The 20,813-nt window shown below is 37.8% G+C and overlaps 1 protein-coding gene across 2 annotated transcripts in view; it reads left to right on the top strand.

Annotated features, from left to right (window-relative positions):
• The window catches only part of CTTNBP2NL (CTTNBP2 N-terminal like), a 49,228-nt gene that overhangs the window by 16,186 nt on the left and 12,229 nt on the right, over nucleotides 1–20,813 (top strand). The window lies entirely within an intron of this gene.

Below are 20,813 nucleotides of genomic sequence, written 5' to 3' on the forward strand. Positions count from 1 at the left end.
AGTCTTTTCTTGGATTACTCTAAAATTATAATTGTGATAAAATTAAATCTAAACCTGTTATTTCTATGTGCTCTTAAAGTGACATGCTAATTTGTTTTTCAAGAATGACTGAAAAAGACTCACATTTCTGTTTAATGAGTATGCCTCAGGGTAGTTTATCACTGAAAACTATTGGGTTTTTTGTTTTGTTTTGTTTTGTTTTCCCTGGTAGCTTTGTGATATGTGATAAGTAATTTCCAGTGGTTTCGTTCTCCAGAGTGCATGAGACAGTTCCCTTCTGATATGTGGGGGGTGGAGGTGAGGATGGAGTCTGTTTTCTGTTCTTCCTTTCCCTGCTTGTTTCAGTATTGGGTTTGCGTGGCTCCCTGGGGATCACATGTTTATGGCTTTGACACATGCCTAGTCACATATGTTAAAGTTCATTGCCTGCGTCTTTGCCTTCCATACTGCTAATTAGAACTGTATGACTTTGGTCACATCATTCAATCTGTCTGGAGCACAGCTTCCTTCTCTGTAATAAGAATAAATGATTAATAACTAGTATTTGTGTAATATTGCAATTTGCCAGGCATTGCAGATCCTGCAACAGCTTGGGAGCCATTTTTTACCCTTTATGTAGATTCTTTCAGCGCATACCATGTTCCCCATATCCAAGGAACAGTCAGTGGTCGCTAATATTATGAATGGATGACTCTAGTGTGCCCTCAGCAGTGCCTGGTTTTTCTAATGACTCCCCTGCCAATGTACATTGCATATAAATGTTCACTCTGGCTGGTGACTCATTTCTGCCACTTCCACAGGCCTCCCCCTTTTGTCACTATTAGTGAATTTTCTTCCTTTCCCTGTATATCCCTGGAAACTATTCTGTTTCTCATAACCCCATCCCATTGTTACCAGTAGTTGTAAACTGATTAAACCCAGGACACCCTCCCATTTCGTATTTTTTTGCTCAATGAAGAGAAGAGAGAAAAGGATTGGGGGAAGTGTGAGCTCATTCCTAATTCTCACTCGTGTTGCCTGTTGTTTTCTCATTTCTTCTCTTGGTTCTCATCTGAGAACCTGGCTCTCCTGCCCGTAGGTGTTACCAGCTTAGAACCCGAAGAGTTCTCTGCCTAAGCTGCACTGGGAAGTGCTTGGCTCATACCAGTGACTCCTTGTAAAACCCAGAAAGCATTTTCTAGGAGCAATATTATTATAAATAGCAATCAGATTTTAGAAAACTCCAGTAGTTTGGCAACATGTGTTATAGACACTCAGCTGAAGATCTACCCCTGTTGGCACTGGGGCTCCGGGAGGCGGTTCCCCATATAAATATTACAGTTGACTTTTACAAAAACTTGTGGGCCTCAACCCCTTCACAATTGTGGTGGGATGGTGGGGGAATGGCTGCCTTGAATAGAAAAACCAGGCCAACCTTATTTTCTCTTTGCTTTTCAGCCTTAGAAACCAAAAGTGTCTATTTTGCTAATCACTGTATCCTCTGCACCCAGCGTAGGGCTTACAGACAGACAGTAAAGACTTGTCAAACAGATGAAATGATCGTGCCATTGTGATGCGTTGCTTTAAAAGACTGCAAGAGGGGCCCTGGGTGGCTCAGTGGCTTCAGCCTCTACCCTTGGCTCAGGTTATGATCTCAGGGTCCTGGGATCGAGCCCTGAATCAGGCTCTCTGCTCAGCAGGGAGCATGCTTCCTCCTCCCTCTCTGCCTGTCTCTCTGCCTACTTGTGATCTCTCTCTATCTCTCTCTTTCTGTCAAATAAATAAAATATTCAAAAATAAATAAATAAATAAAAGACTGCCATAAGATTTCAGAGTGGATGTTGTGAATTATTAAATTTTACAGCTTGTTCTTATGTGGCTGAACATACTGCCTTCTGGTTTTAATGTTACAGATGCGTAGGTGCTTGTTGCACATGTTTTCCTAAAATACATTTTTTCTGCGCGAATCCAATTTTAGTTACTTTAGGCAGCTTCTGACAAGTTGAAAGAGTAGCTTGAGAAGCAGAAGCTATAATTAAGGGAACACTTGGATATAAGATACCATTCAGAATGGGGCACAAGTGTTGTGTTTAGTCTGCATAGGGCTTGGAGGTGATAAAGTTATCTTCTGAAGCTTAAGCTAGATGCAGTCTAGGTTGAAATGAATAGCTTCACCAGAAGTGAGACGTCTTTAAACAGTCTATTGTTAGATAAAATCAGTAGCAGCTGGGGTCAAAACTGTTTCAATCCTTTTGAGAAAAGCAACTGCCATACCAGATTGTTAAATTTAAAATGAAATCTGTTTGTAGTTGTTTGTTTGTTTGTTTGGGCTTCTATAATATATAAAGATTTTACTGTTACTATTTCTATAATTCTTGCTTAGCAACAAGCATCTGTTGGGCTTCTCAGACTAATATGGCAGCTTACTAATTTTCTTACATTTAGTATTCTTTCTTAATTCATGTTTCGTGGGTTGAAAAGGTTTTGAAATAGATTGGTTTTTTTTCTTTCTGTTTAAGTAAAAAAGCTTATCTTTTTTTTCTCTTTACCTTTAGAATAGATTTTTTTCCTGGGCATAAAATCTATTCTTCAACCTTGCAACTTTGAACAAAACCATATGGTTCACAGTTGCAGCTAAATAAATAGTAGGTCACATTGGCAGGGCTTGGGTTTTTATAGGAATATATTTATTATAAAGGTCCCAGATCCTACATATAGAGCTAAATTTATAAAAGAACTTCATTCATTTTCCAGAATTTCTGCAAAGTGCCAGATTGCAACTACACCCTTCTAGAAAAGCCCCGCCATAGTTACTTTTCTCCCCAAAATATAAAGCCTCCTCGTTCTTCTGTTGCAGCCAAGGCGTGTTTGGCATGGAACCAGGAAAGTCGGTAGAAAATAGAGTAATATTCAGCTTCTCTGTATTTAAAAATCTAGTTGCTACAGAGGCCATTTATACTGTATTTGGTCCTAATTGAACTTTTATATAAAGTGATTTTCTGTTTTACAAGAGATTATGTCAGCGTGAAACATTCTTGGTGAAAGTCTTTCTCTTTGACCAGTTTATTTTCATGAATGAGTACACTATAGGAATCCCTTCCACAGTGAAAGCAAATTACATTGCTCATGAACTAACTGTCCCTGGTTGCCTGGGCTGGCATCCCACAGTTCAGTAAGAGAGCTCATTAATTCTAAGCAGATCTAGGAGATGGCTTCCCAGTGAGGTTTGACTACTCCAGAGGAAGATGGAGGACCCTTAATGGCCATTTAAAACATTTGGAAAAATAGATTTGATTGCTAATAAAAGTTAGATTAAATCATTTATTTTTGAGTCCTCCACATTGGGTGTACTATATCTGCATGCCTTAGATCTCATGCGGTGTCAGGTTTTATTAAGGTTTTTAGATTTACGTTCATAACCTTTACTGTAAAACATGTTTTAGAAGGGATTTAATCAGTGGGTGTTTGGGGCCATATTTTAATTTTTTTATAGTTAGAATGGCTGATATTTTTTATTCTTACTTTCTCTGAGTGAAGTCCAGATGTGAAGTCCTAGCTTTTCAAACAAGAGAGACATAAAGATAATTACTAGGCAGTCTACAAAGCCATTGATTAGAATATTCAAATTAAGTATAGCTGTATGAGTATGGAGCTTTCAAATCAAAAAAGTTCAGAGTACTGCCATTTAATTGTGTGATTTTGGGCCAGTTATTTATACTATAAGCTTTATCAGCAGAATGATATATTGTGAGGATTAAATGAGATAGCAAGTGCTATTTAAGGTACTCAGTAGTCATTTACTCTTAGTTATGTTTATTAGAACAAAAGTTTTACAGTCCATCCATTTCAAACAGCGTATTCAGTAATATGCTGTTCTTCATACAAAAGATGAATCTTTAGATTAAATATTTGTTGTCAATAGGGCTTACACTTTAGCTTGTTTTTCTTGTGGGAATTGATGGTTGTGAGTGAATCCATCCCCACCCCCACCACCAAAAGCATGTACTTTGAGACAGCTGGCAAGGGTTAAGGGTGTGCTCTGGGGCATGAAACAGATGTTATGTTATATCCACCTTCCACCCATAATGAAAACAGGAAATACAGGGACATCGTGGAAGCCTTTTTACAAGTAATTTTTTTCCCCATTGATTTCCTTGTGTATTTCTCTATTGTTTGATTTGGCATGCTGTTATATTTTGTTTTTCTAAACAGCTTTATTGAGATATAACTGACATACTCTAGCTGCACTATGTATATTTAATGTGTATAAATTGATGTTTTGTTACATGTATACATACTGTCATGAAACCATTACTACAACCAAGATAATGAACATATCTATCCCCTCCCACAAATTTTTCTCATGCCTCTCTGTGACCCTTTTACCTAACCTTCCCCACTTCTCCCTCTACTGGCACCCACCCCACTAATCCACTAGAGATCAGTTTACATTTTCTAGAATTTTACATAAGTGGAATCATACAGAATGCACATTTTTTTTCTTGGCCCAGTATTTCACTCAGTGTGATTATCTTGAGATTTATCCATGTTGTTACTATATTGATAGTCCATTCCTTTTATTCCTGAGTAGTGTTCCACTATATGTCTCCTCCATATCTGTTGGTGAACATTTTCATTGTTTCCAGTTCTGAACTGCTGCAAATAAAACTGCATATGCAAGGCTTTACGTAGACATATGCTTGCTTGCTTTCTTTCTTTCTTTCTTTCTTTCTTTCTTTCTTCTTTTTTGGGGGGATGAATACCTAGGAATGAAATGGCTCTGTTACCTGGTGGGTGTATGTTTGTTTTTGTTGTTGTTAAGAAACTGCCAGACTTTTCCAAAGTGTACTTTACATTCCCACCAGCCCTGTTTAAGTGTTCAAGTTGCTCCACATCTTCACCAATACTTGGTATGGCCAGTCTTTTTAATCTTAGCCTTTCTAATAGGTGTGTAACATCTTACTACAGTTTTAATTTGCATTTCCTTGTTGATTTAATGTTTTGTTCCATTAATCTGTCTTGATGCCAGTACTACGTTTTCTTGATTACTGTGGCCTTATAATAAGTCTTAAAATCAGGTGGTCTTAATCTTTCAATTGTGGGTTGGTTTTGTTTGGTTTGGGGTTTTTTTTGTTTTTTTCGGTTGTTTTGGTGATTCATGCTTCTTGGCATTGCCATATGAATCTTAAAATCAGCTCATCCGTTTCTCCAGAAATGCTATTAGGATTTTGATTGGGATTCCATTGAATCTATAGATCAATATGGGGAGAATTGACATCTAAAAATTGTCTTTTCTAATCCATGAACATGGTATTTGTCTCCATTGATTTAGGTCTCTTAGCAGTGCTTTGTAGTTTTCAATGTATAGGTCTTTCCCATCTTTTGTCATATGTATCACTAGTAGGATAGCTCTTTTTTCAATTTCTCGAGGAACCTCTATACTGTTTTCCAGAGTGGCTGCATGGCTGCACCAGTTTGCATTCCCACCAGCTTGTAAGAGGGTTTGCCTTTCTTTGCATCCTCGCCAAAATCTATTTCCCGAGTTGTTAATTTTAGCCATTCTGACCAATGTGAGGTGATACCTCATTGTGGTTTTGATTTGTATTTCCTTGATGCTGAGTGATGTCGAGCATCTTCTTGTGTGTCTGTTAGCCATCTGGATGTCTTCTTTGGAAAAATGTCTGTTCTTGTCTTCTACCCATTTCTTAACTGGATTATTTGTTTTATGTGTGTTGAGTTTAATAAATTTTTTATAGATTTTTGGATACTAACCCTTTATCACATACATCATTTGCAAATATCTTTTCCCATTCTATAGGTTGCCTTTTAGTTTTGTTGATTGTTTCCTTCACTGTGTAGAAGCTTTTATCTTCATGAAGTCCCAGTAGTTCATATTTGTTTTTGTTGCCCTTGCCTTTGGCAATGCTTATTAACCTTCTCTTAGATCAAGTAAAGTGATGTAGAGTAGCTTTTTAAGCTTTGTTCTACCACTTTTTAGAAATTAAAATTCTTTGGGGCACCTGGGCGGCTCAGTGGGTGAAGCCTCGGCCTTCAACTCAGGTCATGATCCTAGGGTCCTGGGATCCAGCCCTGCATCAGGCTCTCTGCTTAGGAGCCTGCTTCCTCCTCTCTCTCTCTGCCTGCCTCTCCACCTACTTGTGATCTCTCTCTGTCAAATAAATAAATAAAATCATTTTTTAAAAAATTCTTTTTAAAGAAATTAAAATTCTGTAATTTGGTTTTTAAAATTTTGCTGAAGAGAGTTCAGTAATTATTTTTCCAATGGCAAAACTTAATAGTGATTTAAAAATCATAGCCATCTCAAAAAAAGAAACAGAACTGCTCCCTTCAAAGCAGCTTTTTATCCCTTGTCTTTGTTAGTTTTAATAGTTTACTATCTTCTTTTTTTGTTAAGATTTTATTTATTTGAGAGAGCGAGAGCAATACCGAAGGAGAGAACACGAGTGGGGGGCAGAGGAAGAAGGAGAAACAGACTCACTGTTGAGCAGGGAGCCAGAGGCAGGGCTTGATCCAAGGACCTGAGCCGAAGGAAGGCAGATGCTTACATGACTAGCCACCCAGGCGCCCCTGTATCTTATTTTTTGATAAATAATTTTATTTATTATTTTGAGTAATTTTTCTAAAGAGGAAAAAACAGTATGTACATTTTTTACCTTCTGATAGAATATTCTTACCTCTTTCCTAAAAGTAACAGAACTGATCTAATTGAAGTTTAAAGATTATCTTAAAAATTAACGTTTTAGGGGCACCTGGGTGGCTCAGTGGGTTAAAGCATCTGCCTTCAGCTCAGGTCATGATCCCAAGGTCCTGGAATTGAGCCCCGAATCTGGCTCTCTGCTCAGCAGGGAGCCTGCTTCCCCCTCCCTCTCTCGCTGCCTGCCTCTCTACCTACTTGTGATCTCTGTCTTTCCAATAAATAAATAAAATCTTTTAAAAAGTTTTATATTGAATGATTTTCACTAGCACGTAAATAGACATTAAAATATACTGTTTCCTTATTATTTCCTAGAAAGCATTCTTTTTCTCATTGTTAATTTGGACCATAGGAAGAAAATTTATTTTAAAGGGGATTTATTTATAGGCAACATCCCTGTATCTGAGTGTTATTCCAGAGGGTTACTGCAGAATAGGTAGACATAGTATTACCTCGCTGTTATGCTTTTGAATTAAAAATTCAATGTTGGTTTCTTTCATTAAATATACTAATCTCAAGACATCTATTTATTGAAGAGACTTGTTGTAGTCTAAATCGTTTTATGTAAAAATTTATTTATAGAAAAAATTTTCTGTAAGTTACTTCCAGTTACCCCCCCCCAAACAGCTCATGATAACATAGTTATATTGTCCTATTTCCAATTAATTCTTTATAAAGAGTAGCCTTTGGTTAATGGCTGCATGAATTAGGTAATACATCCACATGGCGACTGTTAGGTAGCTATTTTACATAACTATTTTAAAACATTGGCGTGCCTGAGTGGCTCAGTGGGTTAAGTATCTGCCTCCTGCTAGCAGGGACCCCACTTTTCCTTCTCCCTCTTCTCCTCCCCTCTGTTTGTGCTGTCTCTCTCTCTCTGTCAAATAAAAAATAAATAAAACCTTAAAAAAACATAATGCATATGAAAAAGTTTTAATGACATGGTAATGTTCCTATGGTGTAATGTTAAATTTGCAAAGCAGTGCATAACATTAAATATATCCTTTAATCTTGATTATACGAATAACGTGTGCATGTGTGTATACACAGGAAAAGGACTCAAATAGATTGCAATTTGTAGTTTTATTGTATTTATTTTTTTTTCTAGAGAGAGAAAGAGTGCACATACATGTACGAGTAGGGAGGAGTAGGGGCTGAGGGAGAGAGAGAAATCTTAAGCAGGATCCATGCCCAGCACAGAGCCCAAGGCAGGGCTTGATTTCACAACCCTGAGATCATGACCTGAGCTGAAATCAGGAGTCAGACAATTAACTGAGTGAGCCACCCGCACCCTTGAAATCTGTAGTTTTAATATTAATAGTGGTTGTCCCTGGGTAGTGGAAACATAGGTACATTTTAATTTTTTTCTCCAAAACCTGTGTGTTATATGTAAATTACTTTGAAATCAGAAACATGTGCTTTTAAATATAGTTAATCATATACAACAGCTTCTTGTTCAAATTTCTGTTTGTTAAGAGTCATGCCCTAAGACGATAATTTGGTTATATAATATTCACTTTGTAGGGAAAGATAGCAGAGCAAATTGGAACTACAGTTAAATTATCCCCTATTTGTTGTTCCTGATATTGTTAATATTATTCTTTTTCTAGCTCACCCTAAATAACTATCTCTGCCTGAAAAACCAACCTCAATTCCCAAGCTATACAATAAAAAGATCATAGAGTGTAGGGAAAGAAGAAAGAAGGCTATAATAAAAATACCTCTTTATCATACCAGAGTCTAAAGAGGTGTCTTTCAAACAGTTTTGCAATATATTCCATCATTCTGCCACAATCCAGGCCACACATAGACAGCAACAAGCATGTATTAACTAAAGCAGAAATTTCACCAAAATGTATACTAACTTTATACTTTACTATAATATTTATACTATACCATACTATATTATATTATTTTCTGGTCTTTTGCACTTTATTTTTCATTAAATGCTCTTTGTGATCCTACTAACCTAGTTTCATGACCCACTTTTAGAAATTTTCCTCACAGATGTACTTAGACCCATCCAATCAAGTGTATGTGTAAGGATATTTATTGCAATATTGGTCATAGCAGCAAAATGCCAGATACAACCTAGATGTCTATTAGTAGGGTTCCAGCCAAGTAAATTATGGTAATATTATGCAGTAGAAGTCTGTGTAATCATTAAAGAGAATGAGAGATAGAGCTTTATGTATAACATTCTCCAGGATATGGTTAAGTGAGAAAGTAAGGCACAGAACAGTGGGTATAGGAGGGTAAAGTTGCAACTGGCGAAGCCAGAAATACATCTCACAGTGCCTCTTTCTTGCTTCCTGTTGGCTTGGTTTCTTTGAGAATAGGAGGAGCTCCCAAAAAATGTTCTGTCCTGGGAACAGACTGAAATTCCTGAAAGGGATGTACCAGGATTAATGGTAGGTACTCTGGCAGAAAAGAGCCAATTCTTTTGGCTTCTTGCAGGAAAGGCTGGTCCTATATGGACTGTTTCTAAATTGGGTATTTATATTAAAGAGAGGACTGCATTCTCAAATGATTAAGCACCTTTGTTGCATTCAGAAAAATGTGGAGCCCCAGAAGGAACAGCTAACTGACTCTTGAGAGTAGTTGTCTGATATCAGCTGCTTGCTCTGCAGATTTTACCACATCATCATTCATATTACAAATTATGGCATTTAGGGGTTCAAGAGGGAAAGTTCCAAAAAATAAGCAGATTTCTCATTTCACCACATCTTCCTGTGGCCTGTTATCCATATGCCTTTGAGGCAAGAAAGGGGGAACTCAGCTTGTACAAGGCTACCTATTTAGAGAACGCACAGTTCTCTAGCAGTTGGGGAGCAGTTCCACAAAAGATTATAGCAGTGGGGAATTTCACCGCATTTATTCAACCTGAAACTAAAGCAAATAAAAAAGGGAAACAGCTTATTCCTGTTATTTTGACTTCCTCTTATTGTGTCTTCCTTGCATGTGTGAGCCTTGTGATTCGGGATTAATCAGAAGTTATTTCTAGTTGCTCCCCTTAAAGAGAGAGAAAGGAAGATAGCGAGGTTGCTTGCAAAATTAAAGCCTGTGACCCGTCATTTAGTATTTCAGTTTAGCCAGTTATAGGAATATTTGGAAAGACAGGAGGAAACCATCATCTTGTATGTTTGCTGAAAATCTTAAGTGCTGGGGAGCATATATTGAGTGAAGCAGGGAATTTTATTATGTGGGGATTTATTTCCCTAGAAAAGCAGCGGAATGGATCTTTTCCACCAAACTAGTCACATCCATGAACAAGGATGCTCATTGCAGTATTGTTTAATACAGTATTAGAGAGCTATAAACAATCTAAATGTCCATTAAGAAAATATAGCAACATCAAGTGGTCCATCCTTACTGTGGCATATTATGTAATTGCTTTTTTTTTTTTTAATGAGAAAAAAACAAGCAATGTACTGACTTATTAGAAAGATCTGAGACACAATAAATGAAAAAGTGCACATACACACATTTATGGATATACTTGGAGAAAGTCTGAGAGGATACCCATGACACCAAAAACTCTTGAAGAGAAAAGAGAGATTGGGTTGTGTTCAGGAAGGATTTTGGCTTTATCTATATAGTTAAGTTTTTTATTAGAAAATATTCATTTATGAAATGAAAAATTGTATTTTAAAGAAATATAGTATGAACTGGAACATTAAGGAGTTAAGAACCACATTTATTTCTTAAGTGTCTTTACTTCTAAGTGATTTATACTCTCACATATATCTAAATAATTCTTAGATACAGTTAAGAGGGTAGAGACAAGCCTGGCATACTTGGGAGAGCATGAGCTTGTTAACATCATATCCCTGATTTTCTCCCAAAAAGAGCACAGAGTAAATTTCCCATTAATTTTCAAATTCTCCTTTTGAACAGGATGCCTAAAAGTTCTTTCAAAGCAGATTCTTTCACAGGTCATGGACTCAAATTTAATAGCGCTTACAACGTATATATGAGGAACTACATGACTAAAATTTTAAGAAATACCATTATCATAGCAGGAGACCTATAACCCTTCAAAGTGCTTTTCCTGGCTTCAGTTTCATTATCTGTAGTTCATAATATTCCATTGTTTAACAACAACAAAAAGAACTTCTATGTCGGAAAAGCCAACCCCACCTAGTGAGTTCTAAGATAGGCATAACTTCCAAAAATTATTTTAATCTTATTCACTGGCTGTCTGTTCGACAAAAGCCTAAATTCATTGGAAGAACTGAGTATGGGACTGTGTTACCGAAGTCAGACGTCTCTGTTCTTATTGACTGGAAACTTCATACATAAAACCTCTCCCATTACTGTATCCAATAAAGTTTTGTAGGGTCGAATCATACTTAATGTGATTTCTTTTTCTCTGTCTGCACCAGATTAGTGATAATACAGGAATTTATCAATTCCTGCTGCTAAGTATCACAGAAAATAGAGATTTTCATCTCTTTTATGTCTGCTATTTCTCTTTTGCAATAAATGTAAGCAAGCCCCACGAGGGATGAATGCTTCATCTTGTTCAGCCCTGCATCCTGAATGGCTAGAACCTCCAAAGTTCTTGCAGAAGTATTTGTCATGTGAGGGAATAAGTTCAGGCCTTTGGGGTCTAAGTTGAATGTATTCAAGGCCCAAAATAGATTGCCTCTTATTAATCATATTTTTGAGAAGAGAGGCTTCACTATAGTTAATACAGTTTCATAACTTTTACTGTTGATAATTCCTAGTCGGTGACATTATTTACATTTCACCCTGCACTAAGGAGGAACAGTTTGTTCTTCAGACGGGAAATCATTGCTTGTGTTTGTTTCCATATTTGTCATAAAGGATACCAAATAATTGGGATTGGTACCTTTGTTCACTATGCCTGTGTCTTCATCTAAAAAAAATGAAAGACGGGCACGCCTGGGTGGCTTGGTGGGTTAAGGCCTCTGCCTTCAGCTCAGGTCATGATCCCAGGATCATGATCCAGCCCCCGAATAGGGCTCTCTGCTCAGCGGGGAGCCTGCTTCCCCCCTCCTCTCTGCCTGCCTCTCTGTCTACTTCTGATCTCTGTCAAATAAATAAATAAAATCTTTTTTTAAAAAAGAAAGTGAAAGAAAACCATATTTTAGTGGTTTTTTAAAAAATGTATTATTTATTTATTTATTTATTTATTTGCGAGAGCAGGAGTAGACACAGGATAGCAGCAGAGGAAGAGGGAGAAGCAGGCTCCTCACTGAGCAGGGAGTAGGGAGCCTGATGATAACCCAGGGTCCCGAGACCATGACCTGACCCAAAGGCAGACACAGCTGACTGAACTACCGAGGAACCCCCATATTTTAGTTTTCAGCTGGCATTTTACCTCGGGGTCCCTATCTGTCAGATTGGAATGTGGTCATCTGCATTCCCTGACTGATCAACAATGGGAGCTTTGTAAGCCTCACTGAAAATTGTATATTATCTTTTTTTAAAGAGTACAGTATTGCTTGTCTTTCCTTATGTATCTTTCCTTAAATATATCCAAAAATACTGTTGCCCAGACACTGCAACTAAGGGCCTCCGTGGGCATCTGTCTAAATTATACATGTCCTCTCTCTTAATCTTTCAGAACTTGTTATCTCCCATTTCATCAGTGGGTTTTTGCTTTTGGCTCCCACCAAATCTTCCTCATATCCCCCTTTCTCTGGTTGCTTTCCAAATTGTTCACTTTTCCCTTTGAAATCCTTTCTTTTCCCTTTAAAACCTTTTTTTCCTGGGACAAGTAATGATCTCCAGGAGGCCAAGAAGCCTTTAGGGAAGAGGCTGAGACAGACAGACAGGTTTAGAATAGAGCCACTGGTGCTGTTTCTTTGGGGATTGAAATGGTCAAGGTTATCCCATTCTTGTCCTTGTTGACATTAAAGTTTCCTAAAGGTATTGCTACCCTTTAAAGTAAAAAGGAAGCACTCTTTTATCTCTAAGCAATGATAACTTCCTGTGCCATTCATCCTCTAATCTCCTCAATACACTTTTATTATGGAGATAAAAGCAGTGTGGGGGGGTGGGATTATTTGGGATTAGTAGTAGCAGGGGTCAATTTGAGCAGGCTGGGTTTCACCATACCTGTATTTATCCAGTACCTTCTTGTAGTGATAAACATTGCCAGTTCACATTTAATAAATTTTCATGAAATACCCACAATGCACTTATAGCCCACCTTTCTCTTCACGGTCTTGGCTGCTTTACTCCTCTTCCTCTTCTGTTCTCCAAAGAAAAATCATCCTGCCCTACTTTGAGTCCCCAGTTTCCGTGTATGACGGCTGGTTCAAACTGAATAGCTAGCTGCCCCCTTCTTCGTGAGTCCTCAGTGAGTCAACAGAGGTTGCCACCTTTCCAGCCTCGGACTTGTGACAGAGGGGTTGTGCTCTCTCTCAGCATGTCATAATACTCTGTTTTACCTTCTCTCATCAGCGGGTAGAATTAGCACAGTCCCTGCTTCTGTTTGCCTGCCCTCACATCTTGCTCTCCCTGTGGCTTGAGAGCCACACAAGTCCCCTTTCAACCCCCACAAAACTTCTTAGCCCTGTTGCTCACTAAACTCCTCAGTGTGAACACTTTCTACTCCTGAGTCTTGCTAATAAGGACCCTCTTCCCATGACCTTACCACTGAGCAGCTGGTTTCTTGCACGCTGCCTTGTAGTATGACTGCATGCGTCATTTAAGAATCTTGCCTTGAAAAAAACGCTTAGAGTTAAGACTCCTCCCACAATCATACAGCTCCCTCCATAGGATCCCCTAACTAGAGGAAGAGGAAGATACCTTTTCAGTCTTATTAATGAGCTCTTTTTAACTATTTTAGCTTTGAAGTTAGTTTCTGCACTGCTAATACATTGAGTTAAAGAGGCTGAGCACACTTCTAAGAAAGAAGTTTTTCAAGTTCACAGTTGCTTAAAGGATCACACGCAGGTTATTGTCTGTGGTCTGGGTCTCCCTGTGCCATACTTCAGAGACGGTTTTTGGATTATATGCCTTCCCGGCTCAACCTCCTGGTGTTTCCTGTGATTCATTATATCGCTGATAGTCCCATTTATCTGCCAGAACCCGCCCACTTCCAGGGTTGGCCTTTTCCTTCCTATTCTGAGTGTAAGGTCTGAGTCTTAGAAAGTCCTGATCAAATAAATTGTACTTGGTGTTCCTCTAAACATTAATGATACTGTTTAGAAAACATTTAAACAGCAGAGGCAGCTTGTTTATTTCTGCTCTTAGGTCTTGAACTTGTCTGGCATATTTTAAGCCCCTTAAGAGCAGAAGACTACATCTTACTTAGTTAAGCCTATATCCCCATTATCATTGCCCACATGACTCAGTATCTGTAGTACCCCACAAACATTAAATGGTCAATAAAGGCATTCAAAACACGTGTCCTTGTGAATCAGCCATGTGTCCAGGAAATTTTCCCAAACCTCTCCAGTGCTGTGTTTGGTTGTCTAACCCTGATAACACGGAGATTTTTTTTTTTTGTTAACATTCTTATGTATTTGTTGTTAGGCCAAACATCTTGTGGCTTGTAGACATTTATAACATTCATTAGTTTAAAATAAAACAACAATACTGATTACTTTATCACTTCTTTTAGAATTTATTTATGATAGCTTAAGCTGTTTAAAATCATAGATTCAGGGGCGCCTGGGTGGCTCAGTGGGTTAAGCCGCTGCCTTCGGCTCAGGTCATGATCTCAGGGTCCTGGGATCGAGTCCCGCATCGGGCTCTCTGCTCAGCGGTGAGCCTGCTTCCTCCTCTCTCTCTCTGCCTGCCTCTCTGCCTACTTGTGATCTCTGTCTGTCAAATAAATAAATAAAATATTTAAAAAAAATAAATAAATAAATAAAATAAAATCATAGATTCAGGAGTCAGACTAATTGGTTCTTCATTCTATTTTAGTGTTTTTCATACTTTTTTGATAGAGACACAGAGTAAAAATAGACTGTATTGTGACCCAGGGGACATACATGCAGACACACAACTATATTCTTAGGTCAGAAGAAAAGTCTCGAAACACGACTCACAATATTCAGTATTCTGTAATGTTTTCTGTTCTCTTTCATTTTTAAGCCACTGAGAGAGACCTACTAAATTGAAATTAATTCCTATAAAGTCCTGGGAAATATCTGTGTAAATAGTATTCATTGAGCTAACGTATTCAGTACTTCTGTACCATTAACAGTACTTCTGCTACTTAACTGGCTTTGTGGGAAAGTCACATGTTAATGTTTAGTTTCTTCTATAAAATGGAGGTATAATTGATGTCTACGTCCAGAGCTATGTCGTTTAGGATTAGATTAGATGTGCCCACTGCCTGGCAGGTAATAAGCACTACAATATCTGCACCTGCTTCATTGTTTAATTGTTATTAAAATCACATTGATTCCAGTGTCCCGTATTTATGACACACTGTATATAAGGAATACATTTCATATAACTTCGTTTTCCCTTTAACTCTCAGTATGTATTTTTATATTTTTGAACTAGAGATATAATTTAGTTATAGTGGAGTGCACACAGCTTAAGTGTTGATAACACAGATCAGTAAGTTTTGACAAATGCACCCATCCATTTGACCTCCATCCCCATCAAGATATAAACAGCCCCATCACAACCAAAAAGTCATCTTGGGTCCCTTTCTGGTACCTTGTTCGCCTACACCCAGAGGCAACCGTTGCTCTAATTTTTCTACCATAAAACTGTGGTGATCATTTCCAGTGTGGGACTGTTATGAAAAAAACTTTAGACAATTGTTGTTTATGTCTTTTTGTGGATTTATGTTTTCGTTTCTTTTGGATAAGTACTTAGCTGGAGGTAGGCATTTTCTAACTCTATGATTAATTTCCAGTTTATTTCCAAAGTGGATATACCGTACTCCCCGCAGCAATGTGGTGAGTGTTCTAGTTGCTCCAAATCCTTTCCAACATTTGATGTTGTCAGTCTTTAAGTTTAGCCTTTCTAGTGGCTTTCTAGTGTTATCTTCTCATTGTTTTAATTTACAGCTCTTTGATCACTAATGAGTTGAGCACTTTTTTATGTGCTTTTTGGCCATTCCTATATTATCTTCATGTCTGTGATCCATCCCTGTTTTTTGTGTGTGGTATGAGGTTGATGTCAACTCTCATTATAGTCTCCTGGATAAAAGAGGTTAGGATCTAATGTACCATTAAAATTATACTTTATAATTCTTAATTAATGTTCATTAATTTGTTTAGTACTTATTGAATCTCTTTGCACATTTTCTTTCCCAACTCAAAAATTATTTATGGAGACCCCAGTCCAGATTGTATATGTAATTTGTTTCAACCACACACATAAACCCACCTCCAAAATAAAACAGAACAAAGACAACAACACTGAATACATTTATTTCAATTTCATTAGGAGTTTTCATAAGGCTTTTTGGAATTTGAATGTTGAAGCAGCTATATTAAGCTGTTTACCCATTTTTTTTTTTTAAGTTTTTGTTTAGATTTTAGTTAAGATACAGTGGAGTATTGGTTTCAGGAGTAGAATTTAGTGATTCATCACTTACATACAACATCCAGTGCTCATCATAACAAGTGCCCTCCTTAATGCCCATCACCTGCTAGCCCATCCCCCACCCACCTCCCTCCATCCACCCTCAGTTTGTTTTCTGTAGTTAAGAGTCTCTGATGGCTTGTTTCCCTCTGTCCTTCTTTTACTCCCTTCCCATGTATTCATCTGCTGTTTCTTAAATTCCAGATATGAGTGAAATCATATGGTATTTGTCTTTCTCTGAATGACTGATTTTGTTTAGCATGATACATTCTAGCTCCATCCACACTGTTGTGAATGGCAAGACTTCTTTCTTTTTGATGGCTGAGTAATATTCCTGTGTGTGTGTGTGTGTGTGTGTGTGTGTGTTGTGTTTTGTGTACATATACACACCACATCTTTATCCATTCCATCAGCGTCACAGGAGTTCCTAAAATTTGGAGTTTTGAAACCCAGTCCTACACCTGAGATGAAACAGCTCAAACACAGGCAAAGAGAAGGCAGAGTTCTGACAAAAGCCAGGGACACAAGAGTGGTGATTGATTGCTCTTCTGTGGGGGCTTCCTGAAGAGTGGAGGATGTGAACTTTCAGCTCCAGGGCTAGACTGGGGCAAGGAGGGGGCAAGGTAGATGGGGTCAGGGTGCCGCCATATTCCTCCCCCAATCTGTGCTGAAAGCCTGCATCCTGGAGGCCCATCTCCACTAGGGCAAGTCCACCTTGGACTCAGCACAACAGGCCCCTGGGAGACCAGCACAAACACCTCGTCCACACCAAGTCTACCGATTATAGAGTGCTGCAAAGCTTCAGCTCTAGAGGAAATGGGATCTAGCTTCCTTTTATACCCATATTCTTAGTCTATCAACAAGCAGCATTCTAGCTGGAAATATCACACTTACAGCTATTTGTACTAAACTTACCATTTTTAGTCTTCAAAAGAATTTAGTGCACTTTAGTCAAATAATAACAAATGGTCATTTGTCCTTATGTAAATAATTGGTTTTATAAACAGCAGCAGCTGCAAACTGACTCCAAAGGGAATCTTTGAAACTCTTTCTACTTTAAAGTCAGTTTGCTAAATGTATAAATTAATATTACCTTAAGTGATTGTATTAAATAAATCCTAGATTTTGTTAATGGCAAAATGAAATATTGACCTCACTAAAAATGATGAGAGTTAGGAGAGGCTGAAACATCAGAAAAGAGCTGGAAAGTGAACATCCGTTAAATGCCTTAGGCTTAAGTGGAAATATAGGATATAGGAAGAAGAAAGATGTATGAGAAGTGCTTTTTCCTTTGCCTCATTACAATCTGGGCAGGAAGAAAAAAAGACAGAAAACTGGGAAATGTTTAATCATAATGCAGGAGATAAATACCAAATGATGGTATTACATAAAATATCACATAGCAGTTCAGGATTATTTGCTAAAGAAAATACTGTTATCAGTATTTCTTATCAGTTATACAGGTTCCCAGTATATTTTTAGTAATTTGTATTACTTTGGAGTTATCTGTTGATTGATTAATTTCATTTGCTTTTAATGAAGATTTCCTGGCTCAGTCCAATTTTAGAGACTCTTAAATATCCAGGAATAGGTTTAGTCATAGGGTCTAAAATAAAAGGAAAACCTATCCTCTACACTTGGTTACTGAAAAATTAATTCCTGTTTATAGTACATAACAATGTACCAGGTACTTATAGGAAACATTTTTTATTACTCATTTAATTTTGTAAAACAAACCTGTAGGTAGGTCATTAACCTTCATTTTACGTATGAGGGATCTGAGGTACAGAGAAATTAAGGGAATTGCTGAGAGTATACAGATAGAAAGTCGTAGAGCCCAGATACAAACCAGTTCTGGTAGGCTCCAGAGCCAAAAATTATTAAAAAAAAAATAAATGTTTAGAAAGTATATTAAAGAAAATAAATGTATAGATTTGAAAAAAAATAGCATTTATGGTTAAGGGGAAAGAGCACTGGATTTTCAATAATATATTAGAAGTATTTTTTTTAAGATTTTATTTATTTATCTGACACAGAGAGAGATCACAAGTAGGCAGAGAGGCAGGCAGAGAGAGAGGGGGGGAAGCAGACTCCTTGCTGAGCAGAGAACCAGATGCAGGGCTCGATCCCAGGACCCTGAGATCATGACCTGAGCCAAAGACAGAGGCCCACCCACTGAGCCACTCAGGCACCCCCAGAAGTATTTTTTAAATCATAAAAATTTTCATGTCGAATTTTGTACCCTTTTCCAAAAGTAAAGGTTTAATTCAAACATGGCTAAATCCTCTCTTATCAATATTGTCAAATACTGAAATCCAGTTTTCTCTGAGCAAGTCAAAGGCACTTTCAGAACAGAGGGTGTACTTGTAATGTTCTTGCATCTTTATCCAGAACAGTCACTTTATTTCCAGTTACGGTTCATCAGGGACTCCAGAGTATAAATTAGTTGAGGATTAGTAGATTCAACTTGTGTGTGAAAAGGATAGTTTTTAACATGCTTTTGGTGCTGTATTAGTTAAAACCATCCTGGAATCATGTTCTCTGGTCTTTCTGGTCTCTGTCATAAAGATACTCAGCTATTTTTAAAGGCACAAAGTTTGTATTGCTGATTATTGTTAAAAGTATCACTTCAGGATTGGCAACCGATTGCAAAGATATATCCTCATCCAGTTAGGGTACCAGCCTGAGTCTTAAAAATAAAACTTGTACTTGAATGTAAACCCCCAGTTAAGTGGGCCTTAAACAGGGAAAAAACATAAGGATAGGTACACACACTATTACTATAATAGGATTTTATCATACTATACTATATATAGAAATATATTGCACTGCTTTTATGTATTATACTATTTATGTATATTGTCATATGTGACATATCTAATAGTATAAATTGCATTGGAGAGGGGAGAGGAGGTTACTGTTTCATATTTCTTTTTGAAGTTTGTCATAGCAAAGCTGAAAATTTTGGAGAGCAAGCATGACAGACTCCCAAGAATTATACAGTTTTATTTTAAGCTTTCAGTAGTGGTGGTGTTTCATTCAGCCTGTGACAGGAAAAGTGAGTAATAGATGACTCGTGTGTTTTGTCTGCTGTAGCAATACCCTTTATCAGTGAATCTGTCTAACCAGCCAGTTATATTCCTGTTGTCTGAAATTAAAGACCATGATGTTTTCTGACATTGTAGAAATTTCTGTTCAGTTAAAATACGTTGTCAGTGAAGTGAAAATAATGAAATCGCAAGAAGTTGATTGATTTTAGCTGTATTACTGAATTCCTCCCTTCAGAAGTCAAATTTGGATCACTTAAAATTTCTTACAGAATAGTTCATACACCATTAAAGTATTAAAATTCAGCCTTAACAGTTTTTAGTGTTTAATAGGGATTTGGTCTCTAAGTTTGACTTGAGATGTAAACAGTAGTGGTAGCATATCTAGTCGCTCATCTTGTGGTAGCCAGCCTTCAAGATGGCCCCCAATGACCCCACCTGCTGATAGTCACACCTTTGTGTAGGCCCCTCCCACATTTGCCAGGGTTGGTCTGTGTCTCCAAAAGAATACATCAGAAGTGATGGTATGTCACTTCTGAAATTAAGTTATAATATAAAAGACACTGGGATGCCCATCTTGGTGTCAGTCTCTGTCTCTGCCTCTCCCTCCCTCTCACTCACTCCCCCATCCCTCTCTCTTCCTGTCTCCCACCCTCTCCCCGCCCTCTCTCTTTCTCTCTCTCTCTCCTTCTGTCATGTTACCTGCTCTGTGGGAAGCCAGCACAAGCAAGGAACCAAAGCCTATGCCAGCATCCCCGTAAGGTGGGAGATGGATGCACCAGCCCCAGTTGTATCTTCAGATAACCACAGCCCTGGGCAAGGGCTCCGCTTCAGCCTCATGAAACAGAGTCAGAACCACCCAGTTCAACCCCGCCCAGATTCCTGACCCTCAGAAACTGTATGAGATAAGGAAGGGTTTACTGTTTGCGCTGCTGTATTTGGGAGTGACTTATATAGGACTAGATAACCAATACACACCTCCACCAATGTTCTTTTCATTCTTCAGTTCTTAACGTCTATTTTAGTTGTCCTTACTTGTTCTGTGAAACCTGTCATCCATACGGTCCACCCGACTGAGGCATTAAGTTGACTGAAAAATACCATATTCCATCTCCCATTTTCCAATTCAGTGTTTGGTTATAGTAAATGCAGACTTTGAATTCACTTTCCCCATATCTGGGCCCCATATTTGAATGTACTTTAAAGAATTGTTTTGTGACAAGGAGCCTTTTTTAGATTATTCCACAGATTCTTTTCATTTATGTGCAAAACCACCAATTTTGTATAACTTGCAATTACTATGCAAGTGATTATGGAATTACTATGAAGTACTTCAAGAGAAAACAGACAGCTTAACAACTGTTCTCAGAGAAGTCTGAGACCTCACCAGAGAAGCTCATCTATTACTCGTAACTCAGTGATGGTTATTAATTATACAGGATAATAACAGTGTGGGTTTTAAAAAGTCATGCTTTTAAGTATTAGTTAACTATATACTCCAGCCTGAGAGACAGCTTCTCAGCAGATGTGTCAAGGTCATGAAT

This window comes from Mustela nigripes, chromosome 14 (assembly GCF_022355385.1).
Source record: "Mustela nigripes isolate SB6536 chromosome 14, MUSNIG.SB6536, whole genome shotgun sequence".
Classification (NCBI taxonomy): Eukaryota; Metazoa; Chordata; class Mammalia; order Carnivora; family Mustelidae; genus Mustela; species Mustela nigripes.